Source organism: Leuciscus leuciscus, assembly GCF_965113295.1.
Source record: "Leuciscus leuciscus genome assembly, chromosome: 3".
Taxonomy (NCBI): Eukaryota; Metazoa; Chordata; class Actinopteri; order Cypriniformes; family Leuciscidae; genus Leuciscus; species Leuciscus leuciscus.
The window spans coordinates 32,649,415-32,668,464 of record NC_138727.1 but is presented as its reverse complement, the minus strand read 5'-3'; the positions used below and the strand labels follow the sequence as shown (position 1 = coordinate 32,668,464).

Genomic DNA, 19,050 nt, shown 5'->3' with positions numbered 1-19,050 from the left:
AGACGCTCCAAGACACAAAAAAACAACCAAAACAAGAGTCCAGGAGGGAGGTGGAACGGTGGAGGATCAGGGGGAGGGATGGGGGGCCAGGTCCATGGAGGGGAACAGAAACAGGGGGTGATGGATTAGCCGGCGGCCAGGGCAAAGCAGATGACCCATCGGGTGGCCAGGGCGAAGCAGACGATCCATCGGGCGGCCAGGGCGGAGACTTTCCCTCTGGCGGCCAGGGCAGAGCAGACAGTCCATCGGGCGGCCAGGGTGGAGTAGACAGTCCATCGGGCGGCCAGGGCACAGGAACAGGCTCAGGTGGCCATGGCTCAGGAACAGGAGCTGACACCGGCTCAGGAAGAGACATAGGCTCGGCGGCGGCCATCTTCTCCGGAGACACAGGGTCGGCAGACGTGACGTGAACCGTCACTGGATAGGCAGACGTGACGTGAACAGTCTCTGGATCGGTAGACGTGACGTGAACAGTCTCTGGATCGGCAGACATGACGTGAACAGTCTCGGGCGGGGCCGGCAGGGCGAGCAGCTCGGGCGGGGCCGGCAGAGCAAGTCGCCTGAGCGACGCGTCAGGGATGGCAGTCACCTCCGGGATGGTCTCTGGGTTAGGAGCCACCGGACAAGTCGTTGTGGAGGGGTTTCTCCTCCTCCGTCTCCGAACCACCGGACTCGAGACCACCGGAACAGGGACCACCGGCACTGGGACCACCGGAACAGTCACGGAGGGAGTCTTCCTTCTCCTCCTCCGTTTCGGGAACACCGGAACTGGGACCACCGGAGCAGTCACGGAGGGAGTCTTCCTTCTCCTCCTCCGTTTCGGGAACACCGGAACTGGGACCACCGGACTCGGGACCACCGGCACTGGGACCACCGGACTCGGGACCACCGGCACTGGGACCACCGGGACAGTCTCCTCCTCCGTTTCGGGACCACCGGCACTGGGACCACCGGAACTGGGACCACTGGACTCGGGACCACCGGAGGCGGGACTGGAGTATCCCACTGGCTCCGATGATGAAGGTATCTGGTGAACCCCCAAAAGTCCAGGATCTCCAGCCCCTTCATTTCCCACCCAGGCAATGGGTCATCCAGGCAGACATTAAAAATTTCCTTTAATGCTGCATCATTATAACCCATACCTCTCGAGAGCGTCCAAAATGTTTGAGAGAGGCAACCCACCGTCTGGCCCTGCTGACGTAGGGCCGTTAAATTACTAAATCGTCCCCTCCTCTCCTTCTCAGTGGTTGGGGGACTGATACAAAAACCCGTACTGCTGGATCTATGCATATTGCTGGAATCCTTCTGTCACGACACGCACACGAAAGGGTGATAGTCCAAGTGCAGTTTTATTGGGTAATCCATAATCATATATCCAGGAACAGGCAAAAGGTCAAGATCCATGTAAGCAGTCCAAAAACAAGAAATAAACACTTAACCAAACATAGACAGACTCTGGGAAGCGGGTGACAAAATACAAGGATTCCAGAACAAGTGATAAAACAGACAGGGTATAAATAGACAGACACTAACAAGGTGAGTGGGAACAGCTGAGTGTGATAATGAATAATGAGTCCGACAAGGGTGATGGGGATTGTAGTCCAATAGTGACTGACACCTGTGGGGGAGGAGGACCTCTAGTGGACACCAGAAATACGCAAACCAGACACTGTGACAATTATTTTACTTAACGTCGTCTTGCGACGCTGTGAGGAAAAATAATAACGTAATAGTAATAATAATCCTGGAAAAAATTACCTCAGAAGTTTGTGAGTTTGTGACAGTAACTCAGTTTGTCATGTTGCTAAGTTATGCATAATAATTAATTAACCTCAGGTGAAGGTGGGGGAGAAAAGTCCTCGACAAATGACCGCTCTGTTGCAAAGCTACTGGCGTCACTTCAGTCACTCTCCATCTTTGAGAGTCTGACAGCTGTCAATTAATCCGTCACTCACTAATCCGCGGGTCTCAGGTGCACGCCCGCCTGCTCAGCCCTGCCCTCGGTTCGTCCCCTCTATCTGAGGCTCAGTCTGAGCTTGACGCTGAGCTGGCAGCAATGCTTGCCCGGGCCGCCACGGACCTCGGAGGAAAGATCTGCACAAAGGTAGTGCTGAGCCGAGTTTGATGTGGGAACTGCGTTCAGCCACTGTCATTGCTCTCAGAGCAACTTGAGTCATGGCTCGGTTCGTAGACCTAGAATGCCTTACTTGGCTAACCTTGGGGAGATGAGGGAGCTCGACAAATTGCGCTTTCTCGATGCCCTATCTCACGGGTGGCCTCAGTGACACAGCCTGCTCATCTGGTGACCACTGTATTCCCTGTATTCTCGTGTCTTCATGAAAGGTGTGATGCCACAGAGGCTGCCCTCGCCCTGTTAAGGGAAGTAGGCATTTGCATACTCAACTACCCAACGACTGGCTAATCCTAGCTCACTCACTAGAGTTGCTGTGTGCAAACTTGTTCTCGAGCACCTAGCCTGATTGGGACTTCAGGTCAACTGGACGAAGAGCAAGCTCTCTCCTCTGCAGAACATCTCAGTTTTGTTTCGAGTCTTATGTAACAGGTAAAACTCGGACAAACTGGTTGGGTGTAGTACTTGCATTAGTCAAGTCACATTTATTTATATATTGCTTTTTACAATACAGATTTTGTTTCAAAGCAGATAACAGGAAAATAATGCAAAAAAGTACGTTTCCAGAAGAAAATAGCGTCACAGTTCAGCTTAAGTAAGTTCAGTGATGTTTCATTTTTGTTTTAAAAAGTTATTAATTTCATTAATTTATATACATAGGGACCAAACCATGATGTCATCGTCCAGCTCAGTTCAGTTCTTGTATAATAGTGTCAATGCAGTCAGATCAATATTATTGTTGAATATTGTAACGACTGGGCTATTGAATCATTCGTTCGTTTGGTCTGAATTAACAAATTCGGACTCTCTGTGTTTTCTAAGCAAATCTCTTCCAAACACATTCTCTGCAAAGCTTACTAAAGCTTTTAACCTCCTGACTCCCAAATACAAATCATGCTTTGGCTCCACACTCTAAAAAATGCTGGGTTATTTTTTAAACCCAAATGCTGGGTTGAGCATTTTGACTATGTTGCTGGGTTATTTTCTCCGTAATCAGCTGACAAAGACCCAGCATTTGGGTTTGTTTTGGAAATTTTGACCCAGCGCTTACCTCCTCGCGAGTCGCGCACTTTTGTCCACACTGTTCAAATCACTAAGTCAACAGGAGGACGAGAGGTTCAAGCAGGAGCGAGCGTAAAGGTGAGCAACCCTGTTTTATTAAAACTATCCTAACGTTAGTCAAAGAAGTCAGAAAGTCAACAAGAAGTTATGTTGAAATGAACTATGAATTATTGACGACGGACCAAATGCTCTAGTCTAGATTTTGCGTCTGTCGAACTAGCGACCGTTATGCTAACGTTACGTTACACATAACATTCATTATTTTTACACGGCCTGTCATCAATTATTCCACTTATAACACGGTCACAATGTCTAAGTACAGTTGTTGGTGTCTGTTTTATCTCCAGAAATGTGGCAGGTTAACGTTACTTGACTCGGCGGTGTTGGATGGATGCAGTGTAACGTCACTGGCTAGTGGCTGGATATGCTAAAGAAGCTGTAAGTCTAACGTTACCTATTATTTAACTGTTTTTGTTAGTTATTTTCGAAAGGTAGCTTTACATAAAATATTTTATTATGCTGCAGTATGTTCTCCGTGTTTGGGTGCGTGCGCCTTAGTTCAATTTGGCTAAGCATTTCTGCAGAAAACAGTGATGTCATCGTCCAGCTCAGTACAATTCTTATCAAAAACTGTCATTGTTCATTTGAAGTCAGTTCAATGTTGCTTCAGTTACTTTCAGAAACTATGTAAAGATAATCAAAGTAGTTACTGAAGTACAATTTGGTCTTAAACCGGCTCTGAAAAAAAGAGCCATTCGATTAAATCAATAATATTGTTGAAAATTAAGTGTTCCTAACTAAGCAAGCCAGAGACAACAGTGGCAAGGAACCCAGACTCCATCAGGTGACAGAATGGAGAGGAAAAAAAAGGAAGAATAAACATTAACAACATTGTAAAGTAAACGACTCTGGGTCAATGCGAATTAGCTCAAGAATATAGGGAATTTGGGAATATTACAAATCATAACTCATGGTCATAATTCATAAATCGCATATACATTACTTTATCAATTTTCGGAAATACCTCGTTCTGTAACTGGTCTCGTCATCAGTCATTCGTCCAGCGAATAAATGTAAGGTTATCAGTTAAGAAGGAGTATTTCTGTTTACAAACTCCAAGAAAGTTTATCTTCTGGCCACGAACATAAAACTTCAAGGTCAAGGTCAAATTTATTTATAAAGCACATTTCCAAGCAGTCATTACTGCCACAAAGTGCTGTACAGAAATTCATACCAAACATAAAACATATTAATTAATCAAAAAGAGAAATTAAATAGGCAAAATGTCCCAATAATAATAATAATAGTTAAAACACATATAGACATTTTTACAATCAAACATCACAACGTCACAGCTCGTATTATATTAAAAGCTTTATCAAAAAGATAAGTCTTTAAAAGCGATTTAAATGACTCAATAGAGCTAACTTCCTTAATATTAAGGGGAAGAGCATTCCATAGCTTAGGTCCTGCAACGGAAAATGCTCTGTCTCCTCTGGTTCTCAGTCTAGATCTAGGACAGTCTAGAAGTCGCTGGTCATTTGACCTAAGTGCTCTGACTGAGGTGTGCATAGTCAGCAAATCCGCTAAATAAGACGGTGCTAATCCATTTAAAGATTTAAAAACAAATAATAAAATCTTAAACTGGATTCTGAAAGCAACAGGCAACCAGTGGAGGGACGACAGTACCGGAGTAATATGATCAAATCGTTTTTTCCCTGTCAACAGGCGAGCGGCTGCATTTTGTACTAATTGTAAACGGTGAATAGACGACTGATCTAAACCATAGTATAAAGAGTTACAGTAGTCCAAGCGATTTGTAATGAGGGCATGTACAACTTTTTCTAGTTGACTTTGCGGCAGGTACAGCTTCACTTTCCCCAACAGTCTAAGCTGAAAAAAGCTTGTTTTAACTACTGAACTAATTTGTTTCTCTAATTTAAAAGAACTATCAATAATGACTCCAAGATTTTTTACAGATAGGCTGTAATTGGGGAGTAATGGGCCTATAGCCCTGTTTAAACCTGAGATATCAAAACTTCCTGAGTTTATGAATTAAAACTACTCAAGGTAGTCAATATCGAGCTTGTAGCTTAGATCTTTTAGTTTCAAGGTGGGTTTTCAAACACAGAGGCAATTAAAAGTATAAATTGATTTTTAATAAATGTAAACTAGAGATTATATGAGCTACAATATAAACGTACGTAAAAATGCAAACAGTAAAACACACAAACATTTAACCAAACCAAAAACATAAAACATAACGTGATAGAGAGAATAAAATGAAATGAAAAAGAAAGAAAGAAATAGAGAGAAGAGATAGAGGGTAACTTAATTCACAGACCTAAGAACTGGACACCTGAAATCAGCGTTTAGAGAGAGTTACGTTACTTGCAAGATTCTGTGCTCTTTCAGTGTGGTGCTGAAGAGGGGGCGCGCGTGTGCGCGTGTCCGGCTGGTTTGCGTCTAGCTTCGTCTTCTGGGTCGTTTCGCAAGACGATGTAAAGGCTCACTTGAATTTAACGTTACCGAGAAAGTTCAGATCATTTCCCCTGTGGCGGGGAAAGGCAAGTAGGAACTTAGTTGCAAAAGAACGGCAGCTTCTACATGACGCGGGCATGCGTCCAGAGGAGAAGCCGAGGCCTGTCCCGCTGGTTGCGTTGGGAGAAGCGCTGCGCGTGGAGGAGAAGGTCCGAAGAGAGGATATGTTGAGAGTTGAGAGTTGAGAGAGGGCGTTTAAACTGAAGGTTCGGACTTTTAAGGGAATCCCGTGTACGCCTCCTTTCTCGTGGAGGACGAATCGGATCCTCTGATCTGAAGCGGGAAGAGGTTTCTTTGTTTGTGAAGAAACCCCCCACCCCCCACCCCCCACTTTGACTGTCATGTGAGAAATCGAAAACAACATTCATATTTAGAAATATGGTATTTCCTGGAATAAATGCATATTATTGTACTTTGCAGTCAAGATTCGACTCCGACATGTTTTTCCCATTACATTGACACCTCGAATGACGTTTTTGCATGAAAGAAATACAGGGTTACATAATTTCCTCATAATCACTAGCATAGTGATTTTGATTATCATAATAACGTTGCATAGATACCTCAGACATTATCTGGCTAATTATACACACATAAAAATACATATCACAAACATTGCTATTGGATCATATGTGTGGAAATGTCTGGAATGTTGGCTTGCAGAAGAACTGGAGGAGCTGCAGCTTTGGAGTCATAAAGTTTATGACCAGGTCGAGGTCGGGTTACAAGACACTATTGAGGAACCTTCATTCAGTGAACCTTTAGAATTCAAAATTATACTCTAGCAAACCACACCTCTATTATAAGGCAAACTAACCACACATGCATAATGGAATTGTACATATATTTAAAAGAAATATTGCTTATCCTGAGTTACACACAAAGGTTGGTCTCTTGGTGTGTGTGTGTGTGTGTGTGTGTGTGTGTGTGTGTGTGTGTGTGTGTGTGTGTGTGTGTGTGTGTGTGTGTGTGTGTGTGTGTGTGTGTGTGTGGAATGTCATGAGGCTGTAAAGTCACAGGGAGTCCATGCTGAAATGGGGGGTTTTAGAGGGGATTCTCCAAAACAGGGTTCCCTATGTGACTCAAATGTCCCTCTGGGGAGCCACAAATATGCCATTTTGACCGTTCAAGCAGACTTAGAGGCGCCATGAACAAACTTGTTGTCTAAGGAGACAACGAAGGATGTGTTTGGAGATCAGGATTTACTAATTTGAACAGCATGTGACCGCATGTCATAGTCATTGTCGTTACAACATTTATTTATTATTTTTACTTATCTTGAAACTGCAATCAAATAAGTCAATGGGCGCAATGCCCTCAGGCGATTGTTATACCGACAGACTAATACATTGGAATGAATAAAAAATATTCTATGAAATATCTACAGGTGATTTTATAAAATATTTTTTTAATTATCCACAAAATTAACATTTCTTCTGTTTACAGTCTTGTGAATTAACAATAGTTAATTGAGCTGTTAAAAATTATTTTGTCTATTTATTTATTTTATTTTCTAGTTAAGTAATGATTCATTAAACTGATTTATATATATTTATTTTTTTATTTTTTTTATTAACTGGAGCCAGCATAAAACATTTATTTTAAAAGCATTGTATAAGACATGCTAACTTTGTAAATATATTACCAATCAGATGTTTCCTTCTTTTCTTTTACAGCAATGGACATTTTTGTTCAACAAAAACTCCTCAACTGGAATCTTGAGTGCCTCATTGAAAAATTGCTGGTAAATATGTGATGAACAATTTTGCATTTCAAATTCTCTTTCTTTGTATCTTTTTTTCACAGTTGCATCCAACCCTAACCCTTAACAAAGTTTGCTACACCATTCACAATAAGCTCAAAAACATGAATGGCCAATTTACTTGTCCAAAGTACAAGCACATGACAAGACAATGTCAAACCATGTAGGGTGAATTTAAATCAGTTATATTGTAGGGCTGGCATAGGGTACCACTTCTGTGCCTAGTCATTGTCAGTGTAATTTCATAGATAGCCTTGCTTGTTTGCCCCTTTCTTGGTTTAAGGCAGTGGTTCTCAAATGTCCTGGGACCCCCCATAATTTTGGATGTCTCCCTCATCAGACACACCCAATTTAAATTTAGCAGTCTGTACTAATGAGCTGAATCAGGTGTGTTAAATGAGGGAGAGATACAAAATGTGCAGTGGTATGGGGTCCCCAGGATGGGTTTGAGAAGCACTGCTTTAACCCTCTGAGGTCTGAGCTGTTTTCTGGGCCTGGAGGTGTTCTGACATGCTCTGACATGCTCTGACATTTGTGTTTTTTTCTGTTACTAGTGACATTTTCATGGCTAAAGTCTAATTACACTGTATTCAGCACAAACTCTGCTACAATAATATATCAGCAGCATGTATGTAAAAGTTTGTAGTTTTGAGATAATGACATTTATGCGTGGTTTGTGAAAATACAAAAAAAAATTGTCACTGAAATAAGGCCATGAAACCCATACTGATTATTTCTTCACAAGACTTTTGAAAATTGTATGACGTAGCCTAGAATATTTGCTCCAAAACTATGTGAAAATCACCCTGACTGCTCATTCAGATAAGACAATATATTGATTTAAAATTTCTAAGACGTGTTTTGTGTGACAAAGCCATATTCGAAGAGGCGTGATCATCTCATGAATATGTAAGGTTTTAACACCTGAGAAAGACAAAGACACTCCCCTAACTGCCCTATTAGGAGCGATCAGGCCCTGTCATTCAGAGCAACCTTGCACAAAGAATGAGGAGATTTAAAAAAGAATGGCTTTTAGATTGTTTGGATTTATTTACAACACAACATAATCCAAAAATACAAATGACAAAAGAGCACATTGAAAACAATGATCCAAAGACAGAGACCTTTGTGCCATTCCTAAAAACATTGTACATACCTTTCATTTCCAAGGTGTTTGATTTTCACTTTACCATGTTCATGTACAGAGACTCATGTGAATGTTGAAGTCAGCAGGACTCAGTTGCATCTGGTCCCTGAAAGAAAAGAAAAAAGTGAACATACTGGTATCAAGAGAAACTAGGCCTGCACGATTTTGGGAATACATTTTAGATTTTTCTGGTTAAAATTGCTTTTTAAAATTCACAGAATACACACACACACACACACACACACACACACACAAATGTTTCCAACAATATATAATATAAAGAACACCATATTTGTTGTGCCTTGTAGGCATAAGCTATGTGCAGTACTGCATAAAATAATTGTATTTTACAAAGCAGCCTATAAATCTTCCAAAAGATTTCAGTAACAATGCTAGAGAAAAATATATTGATTATCTTATGTTACTTCAAATGTTTCCATTCGTTATGATGATATGAAATGAGATGATAGTAAAAACATAAAGCCTAATGTTTGGTGCATTTTTCCTTTCAAACGCAATCGCGCTCCAAAATATGATACATTCAAACCCACAGCGCGCTCCAAAATATTAAACATTATGGTTATACATATCTATGCTTGAGCAGATATCCACAAACAGTATTTAACAGGAAACACGGGTCTAAATAGTATAATATTCACCATATATCTAGCAACAGTTCAACTGCAATGTGAAGTTTATGCAACAATACCATAAACTAATAAGTAAGAATTTCTTACCTTACATCTTTCTTGTCTTCAAATCGCGTTCTTCTTCTTCTGATGTAAATCCAATGTAAGCTCAGACGTGTCTTCCAAACTCGACGAAAAGCAGAGACTTGTGAAGTGTTTTGGTGTTTTGTGTTTGAGGTAACGAGGGCGTTCGCGTCCCATGTGGAGATTTGCATGTGAATCTCTTTTGCGCGAGTGGGCGTGGCCGAATTAAAAGTAATTAGCAAGCGTTTGAGATACTGGACATCCTGTTGGTTTTATACAAATTACTTAAACAGAGAATATTTGTTTTCAGTTTGAATCCGATCATTTAAAAGTACACACTTAAATGTGTATAAAGGTGTATGGCTCATAAATGTGTGAGGAGGATTCGCTGAGTTTTGTTTCAGTTTATAGACGTGCTCAAGAAAAAAAAGTTCACCGCGACGGAGAGGCAGAACGCACACCCTGTTTATTTTCTTTATTTTACAAAAGCACAATGTTTTGATTTGATTGTAAGTGGACACATACAAAAGTAGAAATATCACAGATTCTTTTTTTATATTTCTTTTTTCTGTATAACCATAAATGACGGAGTAATTTAAGTTTATTGTACTACAATGTGAAGAAAATCCAGCAAAACGCGGGGGCGCGTTTTCCGACCTCAGAGGGTTAAGGGATAGTTCACCTGAAAAGGAAAATTCTGTCGTCATTTACTCACCCGCATGTTATTACAAACCTGAATGACTTTCTTCTCCTGAACACAAAAGAAGATATTTAAAAAAGTGTTGGTAACAAAACAGTTAACAGTAGCCATTGACTTTTATAGTACTTTTTTCCTATTATGGAAGTCAGTGGCTACCGTCAACTGTCTTGTTACTGACATTCTTTAAAAAATCTTTTTGTGTTCAGCAGAAGAAAGAAACTTTTACAGGTTTGGAACAACGTGAGGGTGAGTAAATGAGGCGAGTAAATTTGACATGAGGGTGAGTAAATTTGCATTTTTAAGGTGAACTATACCTTTAATAACACTAAATGTTTTCAGATTACCAGAGTACATATTTAACTGTTACATATTTAAGCTAATTTCACTCATTCTAAGTTGACCTTAGTTAGAAATGCACTTTGCTTAATTTAAAAGCTGATGAACGAACAAGTTCTAATTTGCCATTTTTAATATTCTTCGATTCCAAAGGCATACTAGCACTTACAATCCTGCCTGTCATTCTTCCCCCGCCTGTGTACAAGATTGGCCACAAAACCTCTCGGCCAACTATTAAAGAGGCAAGAACCTCATTCATTGATGTACAACCGGTAAGTAAAACAACAGGGCAGGAGCAGGCTCATTTCTTTACACCCGTTTGTAGGGCTGCACGATAAATCGTTTTAATCGTTTATGGTTATTGCTGGTTGGATCTGACACGCATTTAATTTTCTCACAACTCTTTAAAGGATTAGTTCACCCCAAAATGAAAATTTCCTAATAATTTACTCACCCCAATGTCTTCCAAGATATCCATGTCTTTCTTTCTTCAGTGGAAGAGAAATTAAGTTTGAGGAAAACATTTCAGGATTATTCTACACAGAATGGACTTTAATGACAACCAACTATCCCAACATTCAAAGAAGGTTCAAATGTCCGTCTCAATGCAGCTTCAGAGTCTCTACACAATCCCAGTCGAGAAATAAGGGTCTTATCTAGCGAAACCATCGGCCATTTGTGCTTTAATAGTATATAAATGTTTTTTGTTTTGTTTTTTAATGACTGATCGTTTCGCTAGATAAGACCCTTATTTCTGACTGGGATTGTGTAGAGACTCTGAAGCTGCATTGATACTGACATTTGAACCTTCTTTGAACATTGGGATAGTTGGTTTAGAAAAATATTTAAATGTTTTCCTCAAAAAAAAACTTAATTTATTTTCCACTGAAGAAAGAAAGACATGGATATCTTGGATGGCATTGGGGTGAGTAAATGATTAGGAAATTTATATTTTGGGGTGAACTAATTCTTTAAGTTAATTTAAGACGGTATTTAACTTTAAGACTGCTCTTATGAAAGAGACACACTTTTAAATAATTATCTGTATCTGATATTGTCTTTCCCTCATTTAGTCTGGAACCAACATGGTGCTTTACCTGGAAAGGCAGAGAGAAGCAAAACCCTTCCCCTTTGTCTTGGAGCTTGGAATGGCTGGACAGTTTTTTGTTGAATGGGGAAACTCTGGAACAGTTGACTCAGGTTTTTTTATTTTTTATCTTTTTGTGAAGATAATTTTTTAGCTAGGCTATTTTACAGTTTATAGGTATAGAGTTTCATGTTTTTATTTTGCTACACAGGACTAAATGATTCAGGGCTCCAGACTAACTTTTTGCCTTGGTTGCACTGGTGCGCCTAACTTTTTTATTTAGGTGCACCAGCACAAAATTTGGGTGCACCGAAAATTTTTCTCGGCTCGCGTCACCTTTAACGCCACAATTTCAAGGTCACCTTTTTATCACGCTCTATATACATTCATATTATGTAAATGATTTTAAACAAGAATAAGGTGTAGGTAAATAAAAATCCCACAAAAAAACAAAAAAAATTTAAAGCGCTTCACTGAGCTGCCAAACTAACTATTTTGAGTCTCTAGCTCAGGCGCGGTATAGGCTCTACCTCCGTCTCTGAGTCGGATGCCATCTCCGACGAAAGACCAGGGCTTGGCATCTTACCAGGGACTGGGGAGAATGGTGGCTGAAGTAGCTTCATGTCTGGGCTGTTGTCGGAGCATTGACCGGGGAGTAAAGGGTTTTAACGGTATTCCTACTCTTACCGATACTGCTTATCGATCCGGTACTTTAACTGTATTCTTATCGGTTCTTTTTGTTTTTATTTATATATATATATATATATATATATATATATGTCTAAAAAGAAATCTAATAAAGTAGTCAAATGTAAAATAACACTGCTTAATTTTTCATAAATAGATTAATGCTTAATAAAGCTGAAGTTATTCTTTCAAGAGCTTTGTAGTGATTTTTCTCTTGTTGTTTGATTCGCAGTAATGGCGCAATCGTCCGCATGTTTACTAGACTGCGGCCCCTTTAAGACCGAGTGCAGATCTGCTACTGATCTGATGCACCATATTCTCCCAACTATTTCCATAACTACGTCCATTTAAGACATAAACTGTTTTTAGTGAATCTCCAAGCCGGTCATTTTGACATACTTTTGTGTACATTTGATCGTTTAGACACGCACATTAAACCCAAAGTAGGCTATAATTTGCTTGTCTCGGTTTCGGAGCGCGTGCCGCCTTGCGAACAACATCTCTTGCGCAGATTTTGTGCTTTTAATAGCTCTTTTAATTATTTAACGCGTCTCGCAAGTTAGCAACAGTAGCTAGACTGCATTTTACAACAATCATTGATCGTGCTGATTCTGTCGTTAGGTTTGAGTTTTAGGGAGAAATGACAGTGTAATGCTGTGAAGGGAAGAAGTTGCGCTAGATAGAATGCGGCTATAGTTTTTAATGATTTTACCTCAATATATTATTTTTTATAATCGTTGGAAGCCGAAATCTAAAATAAAATCAGACTAATATCACAGACCTTAAGTGTAACCAGGCTACGTTTGAATGTTTAATTCTGTCCTCCGTCATCACTCATTAAGCGTGAGAGAAGAGTGTGAGTTCCCATGAGTGTGCGAGTTCCGTCAAAGGAGAACAAACACTTAGTTTGTGGAGAGGCAGCGGATGCGAGGACGTTAGGTGCACCGGTGCGACCTAGGAAAAATTTTAGTCGCACCCTTACAAAATTTGGTCGCATGTGCGACCAAATTGGTCGCACTCTAGAGCCCTGTGATTGCTTATTTAAAATGAATGGCAATGTATGTACTTACTGTTTATACGCAGAGTTGTTATGTGCCTCCCATTTTTGCTGCACATGACTAAATGATTGCTTATTTAAGTGAATTGCAATGTATGTACTTATGTGTTTTTTATTGTATTCTTTGTGAAGAGAATCTTTAGCTATTGGCTATTTTACAGTTTATAAGTGTAGAGTTTTGAATTTTGAGAATCTTACCATTTTATAATCTTTTAACATACCAACATTTTAGCACAAATGATTTTTGTGGGCCTCCGTTTATGTTGCAGATGTCTAACTGTTTTTTTTTAACATGAATGTATTTATGATTATATTAATTTCCTGGAATAAACACTTTAATTGAATCAATAAACAGTAGTGTTATTATTGTTATTAATATTTTTGTATTTTTTTTTATTCGATTTTTTATTATTATTATCTCAAATGAATAACCTGTAGCATGGGGGTTGTTTGACCCAGCACTGATTAAAAACAACCCAGCAGATGGGTTAATGTATAAAAACCCAACCTGCTGGGTCAAAATAAAGCTGCGTTCACACTACACGCGACAAAGCGACACGATACCATTAATTTCAATGGGGAGCGGGCGACTTCCGGCGACCGTTGGCGACTGGATGGGGACACGATAAAGTTGAGAAATGTTTAACTTTATGCAAATGAAGAGCGACTTTCGCGAGCGACAACCAATAGGAGTGGAGCCTGGAGCGCGCGTCATCATCCTTCTCCGCTCAGCGCCTCGCCCCATCGACAGTAAGATGGAGGAGTATTTTTTTAAATCTAAAATACTACTGTTATTGTGTCATGAAATGTAGTTATAAGAGTTTTTCAGTCAAGAATGTAGTTGTTTAAAGCTCAAATATGTGGTTTGTTTATACAGATAGCACCTATTTTCAATTTTGATCTGATATTTTCGGAGTTGTGAGACCCAGGTACTCGTTCATTTAACTTGCATGCTTTACGAGTCTAAATATTTAATATTTTCCCTCCAGAATGTTTGTTTTTAGCGGCAAGAAAACTGATTCACTGTCATTGGATGTTATTCATAAACATTACAAGGCAACCAGTAGTGGGAACGCCCACTAGCGACCTCATCGCCAGCCACCGGCGACATGCAGCGACAAAATCGCTTGTAGTGTGAACGCAGCTTAACCCAGCATGTGTTCTGTCCAATATTTACCCAGCGCTGGGTTGCCAAATGTTTTTAACCCAGCATTTTTTAGAGTGCAGCTAGTCTGCAACCAATGGTCTTTCGCGACACTTTATTGCACCCTGGAGTATTACCAGAACCTAAAATCAACATTCTCTTGCGAGCTCCGCAATCCTTTCTATGTGACATCACACACACGCACGCACGCACGCGCACACACACACATCCTTTGTGAATAACTTAGGATATAAATATCCTTTTAATGTATGTAACTCAGACTTGTACCTGACCTTCCTGTATGCATGTTTGATTAGTGTTGTTTTGATCATTAGTTATGATCTTCGAGTGTTTGGCTCTGAAATGTATTTTTGAAGAATGTTCCCCAATAGTGTCTTGTAACCCAACCTCGGACGAGCAGCTCATCCAGCTCCTCTGCAAGAGAGATAACGGGGAGCCAGCATTCCAACACACACACAAACGCCATCCATGGAACTTTTCAGAGAAAAGTACCTCTAAATGTTTTGAATGTATTCCTTTTTGTGCTTAGATGTCTTCACATGCCATACTGGAAGTACTGACAATTTTATTGTGTGTTAATCAAACTTTAAAATGCTTGTAATATACATATCGTATGTAACTCCGTATTCCTACAATCATCATGTGACGTGTCTGATATCTCTGTAATTCTCTCAATCTAACGGAATCGAATTCCAATAGCAGAATGCAGTAATGTGCATTATTTTACACCTTTAATATTTCTGGATGCCGAACAGCTCAATCCCATCTCCTCATGACTCATTCCAGTGGGCGTTGCCTACAGGACAAAGAAACTTCTTCCCGCTCTGAAATCTCTGAAGGTGATTGGTTCACGTACGCGAAGTAGGCGTGAACCCATCTTCTCCATAAGAGACTGACACCAAAGTTTCTCTGGGAGCACTCTTTCTGTGAGAGCACTTTTACGAACCCACTTCGTCAGTGAGAAGATCCATGGCTCCCGTTTAGGGAGAGCGTTCTCCGTTTCTCTTTTTCTTTTTTTTTTTTTTAAGTCTTTTCTTTATTTTCGTCTTCGGACTCTCCCTACGTTCAGTGAAGCGAACGTAGCCGGCAACTTCAACTCAAAGAAAAAGACTCTTTTGAAATTCCCGCGACCGCGCTCCTCTTCCTTAAGGACACGAGAGACACGCCCAGCTCCGAAAAGAACGACAAGCTTTCTTTCCTCAGCAAATACAAAGAGAACCATACGCAAGTATTGATTTTTGATTTGATTGATGGGATTTCTTGTTGTCCCTCTCAAAAAGGTTACATTGTGAGTTTTTGCCATTCCGTGATCTCTCTCGGATCGCAGATTCTCATTCTCACTCACTCTTTCATCCTCTCTCTCTCTCATCTGTTATCCGTTTGTCTTATAATGTTTTACTGTTTGTTTTGTTATGCGCATATTTACTCTGTGTGAATCGTAGTTATGTATTCATTAGTTCATTTATTAAATTCCATATATTCCTGTTTGTCTCTGTTTTAAATGCTCATATAACCAAGTCAATGAGATGTTTTGATCTTAAGCTACATGCTTTTGTAACCTATATCACAAGTTTAAACTAAGTATAGACCAGTCACAGAAGATTAAGTACGACTCTCTGGAGGGAAAAAATTATAATACACTACTGCAACAAAAGGGGAATAACCACTCAAAACATCAATGGTAAGTATTAACCATAAGAAAAGTATTTATATTTTTTTCATATCTTTTTAGAATTTCTTTTCTTAGTAACTCTTGAAGTGAAATATTAGAATGGAAAAACAAAACACAATATAAACAACAGTATGTCTAATTCAATTGAAATGTCAAATAAAAAGAATACAATGTCTCAATTCAGAAAATCAGTGTTTAAAAAAAAAACAAAACAGTATCTCAGTTCAGATAATCAGTATCTCAGTTCAGATTCAAGGAAGAGGAAAAAAATGACAGTCCATGAAAAATCAGTTTCTCAATCTAGCGAGTCCGAAAGACGAGACAAAAAAAAAAGTTGAGTTGCTCAGTCCTGTAGAATAAAGGTGATTAAAGAAGAAATGGTTCGTCCTACCAATATGTATTCCTCACGCTTGAAACTATGTCACCAGGTACGATTCAGATGGGATTGGCTCGCCAGTCCTCGCAATGCACACACAGCAAAAGGCAAGGACAATTCCTCGACGTCAACCTCAACTACAGAAGCTCAGGATCGGCAGCAGATGAAACATTCACTCACATAGGCCCAAAAAGAAAGAAGAAAAAAAAGAAAAAAAAAAACCCGGCCTTGAAGACACAAAGCCAAAAAACAACAATCATTAAATCACATTTTCCAAATATTCAGTCAACATTTCTCATTTCAATTTCTAATAAACTATTTTAAACTCAAACATGTCTGTCTGATCAATTTCATTCTCCTCGTACACAGAGAACGTGACATGCTAATCAACTCACGTGCGGTTGACACATATTGAAATGTACATGGTTAGCAAGCTAGCACCTCGTGGTAATGAACTCGGTAATAAGAAAAAAACTAAACTAACTAACTTAACACAAATACATACGTTTTCCTTCAACATTAAACACCATTTACACATTCACATCACTTTACAGCTGTACACAACTCATTTAAACAACAATTGCATCATTTCACGTCATTCAAATTACCATTGTATACGTGCACATTAGTCAGATATTCATATTACTCGTTTCACATTCAAAAACAACATCTTATAAATAAAATGTTACTCACCAAGGAGAATATAATCCAAAAAGAAAAGAAAAAATTTAGGTGATTATCCTAAACACCCATCGATTTGCCCTTGTAAATCAGTAAATCGCCACTGCTTAAGTCTTCCTTCCGATCAAGAACATTACAGAAATTCTGTTCAATATAATCAAAGTTTGTTTTTATCTCTTATCAGCTTTAATATAGCTAATGCTCTCGCATGGCTTCCCTCACATCGCGTCTCACATCTCTCTTTTCGACGAGCTTCTAGGGGCGGGGCTCAACTTTCACTTCATCCAATTAGCGATCTCTTTAGGTTACTCTGACTAGTTTCAACTTGAAATTATTTTAAAATTTCTTTCTTTCTCTTTATTAATACTATATTGAATAATATAGATAATAATTTTTCTACATAATAGTATTTGTTGTTGTTTTATTTTAAAACAACATTCTATTTTAACCCTTTGTGACCTGGGTTACACTTTATCTTGTTACGATTTCAGTAACCTACATTTTATAAGGACAGGAGAGTTGTTTCAATGGCCAGAAACTATTCTTCCTGAAATTATAAGAAGTGATAACTTTATCGAGAAGTTGATAAGTTAATCTTACGGCCGTTTTGCTGGACAAACAACTGTTTGATAATTATGTTAATTTCCATTTAGGGTTATCTCACATAAATCGATCTGAAATAAGACTATTGATATATGAATGAGGAATTATAATTCGTTGTAATTGATTATTCATATATACAATCGGATCTGTTTTCAACTTCGATAATTTAATGTAACTGTAATATGCAATATATTAATCATATTCATGATTAATTATAAAAATTCCCTATAGATCATTTGAGCTATTGTTAATGTACTACCCAGTGCGGTTACAATATTAAATAAAATGTTAAATTTAATGCCCCCAACTAAGCAAGCCAAGCCAATGGCAACAAAGGTGGAAAAAGGTGACAGTGGCAACGAACCAAAACTCCATCAGGTGGCAGAATGGAGAAAAAAACTTGTGAGAACCCAGGCTCAGTCAGGGGGCCAGTTCTCATCTGGCCAATGAACGAACAGTGTATGATTATGATTCAGGCAGCATTATAGGTCAGAAGTCAGATTGGTTTGGAACAATCAGAATATTATCCAGTTCCATCTGGTTGAAGATCGGAGTCACGCCGTTATGGAGATAGGTTTATTGAGGATCGGTGCTGATGGCTGTCGTGTCGATGAGGCCTTCACAGGGGAGAGTCTAGTTGACACAATCTCTGCTGACACTTCAGGGATGCGTTTTGGTCGTGTCTAGGTGCAGGTCCTCCATGTGGTCTGGATATGGCCCGGATACGGCTGATTACATCATGCGTTGTGGTCGTGTCTAGGCGCATGTCTACCATCTGATCTGGATACGGCTTGGATTCAGCTGATTACAGTAAACCTCGGAATAAGCAGAAAGACTAACATTAGTGTAGATGCCATTCTTCTTATGATGTAACGGGTACATCGGGTGTTATAGGAAGTGTTCCCAGTTCCGACTGACCTAATTTATGCAGCCTAATAATTAGTGCCTTTCCCCTCCCTAAGGTGATAATGTGCACTTTTCAGTCCCAGTTCCAGTTTACCTTGAATGGTGAACCCTGGACCATCACTTAAGCACTATTGTGGTATATTAGTTTGGCAGATGAACTCACTACCAGGCCCATTACTCGTGGTATGCCCCTTTTCAGGTGAGCCCCTTGTAATTTGGCTAGTGCTCTATATGTAGAGGTTCCCAACAGTGACCCCATACAATGCATTTTCCACTGTTTAGTTTCACTAGTGGTAAACACAGTCTTTCCCTGGACTGAGCTAGCTCTGTCACCAGTCGCTGTGAAGCCAGTAGTCCTTGACAGTGGGAGCCCACCACAGGGACTTTCCTGTTGTATATCTGCCTAGCAGGGCAGATATCTTTG

At 39.6% G+C, this 19,050-nt stretch overlaps 3 long non-coding RNA genes across 3 annotated transcripts in view; all 3 read left to right on the top strand.

Moving 5' to 3' along the window:
* LOC309494652 overlaps nucleotides 1-19,050 on the top strand; it is a 218,985-nt gene that overhangs the window by 52,583 nt on the left and 147,352 nt on the right. The gene's annotated exons all lie outside the window — the stretch shown is intronic.
* Nucleotides 3,282-10,519, top strand: LOC309494641. Its single transcript, XR_014204407.1, has 3 exons — nucleotides 3,282-3,631; nucleotides 7,411-7,478; nucleotides 10,263-10,519. It is a non-coding gene; the product is annotated as an uncharacterized lncRNA (long non-coding RNA).
* Nucleotides 10,536-11,616, top strand: LOC309494656. The gene is made up of 2 exons (XR_014204431.1): nucleotides 10,536-10,664; nucleotides 11,466-11,616. It is a non-coding gene; the product is annotated as an uncharacterized lncRNA (long non-coding RNA).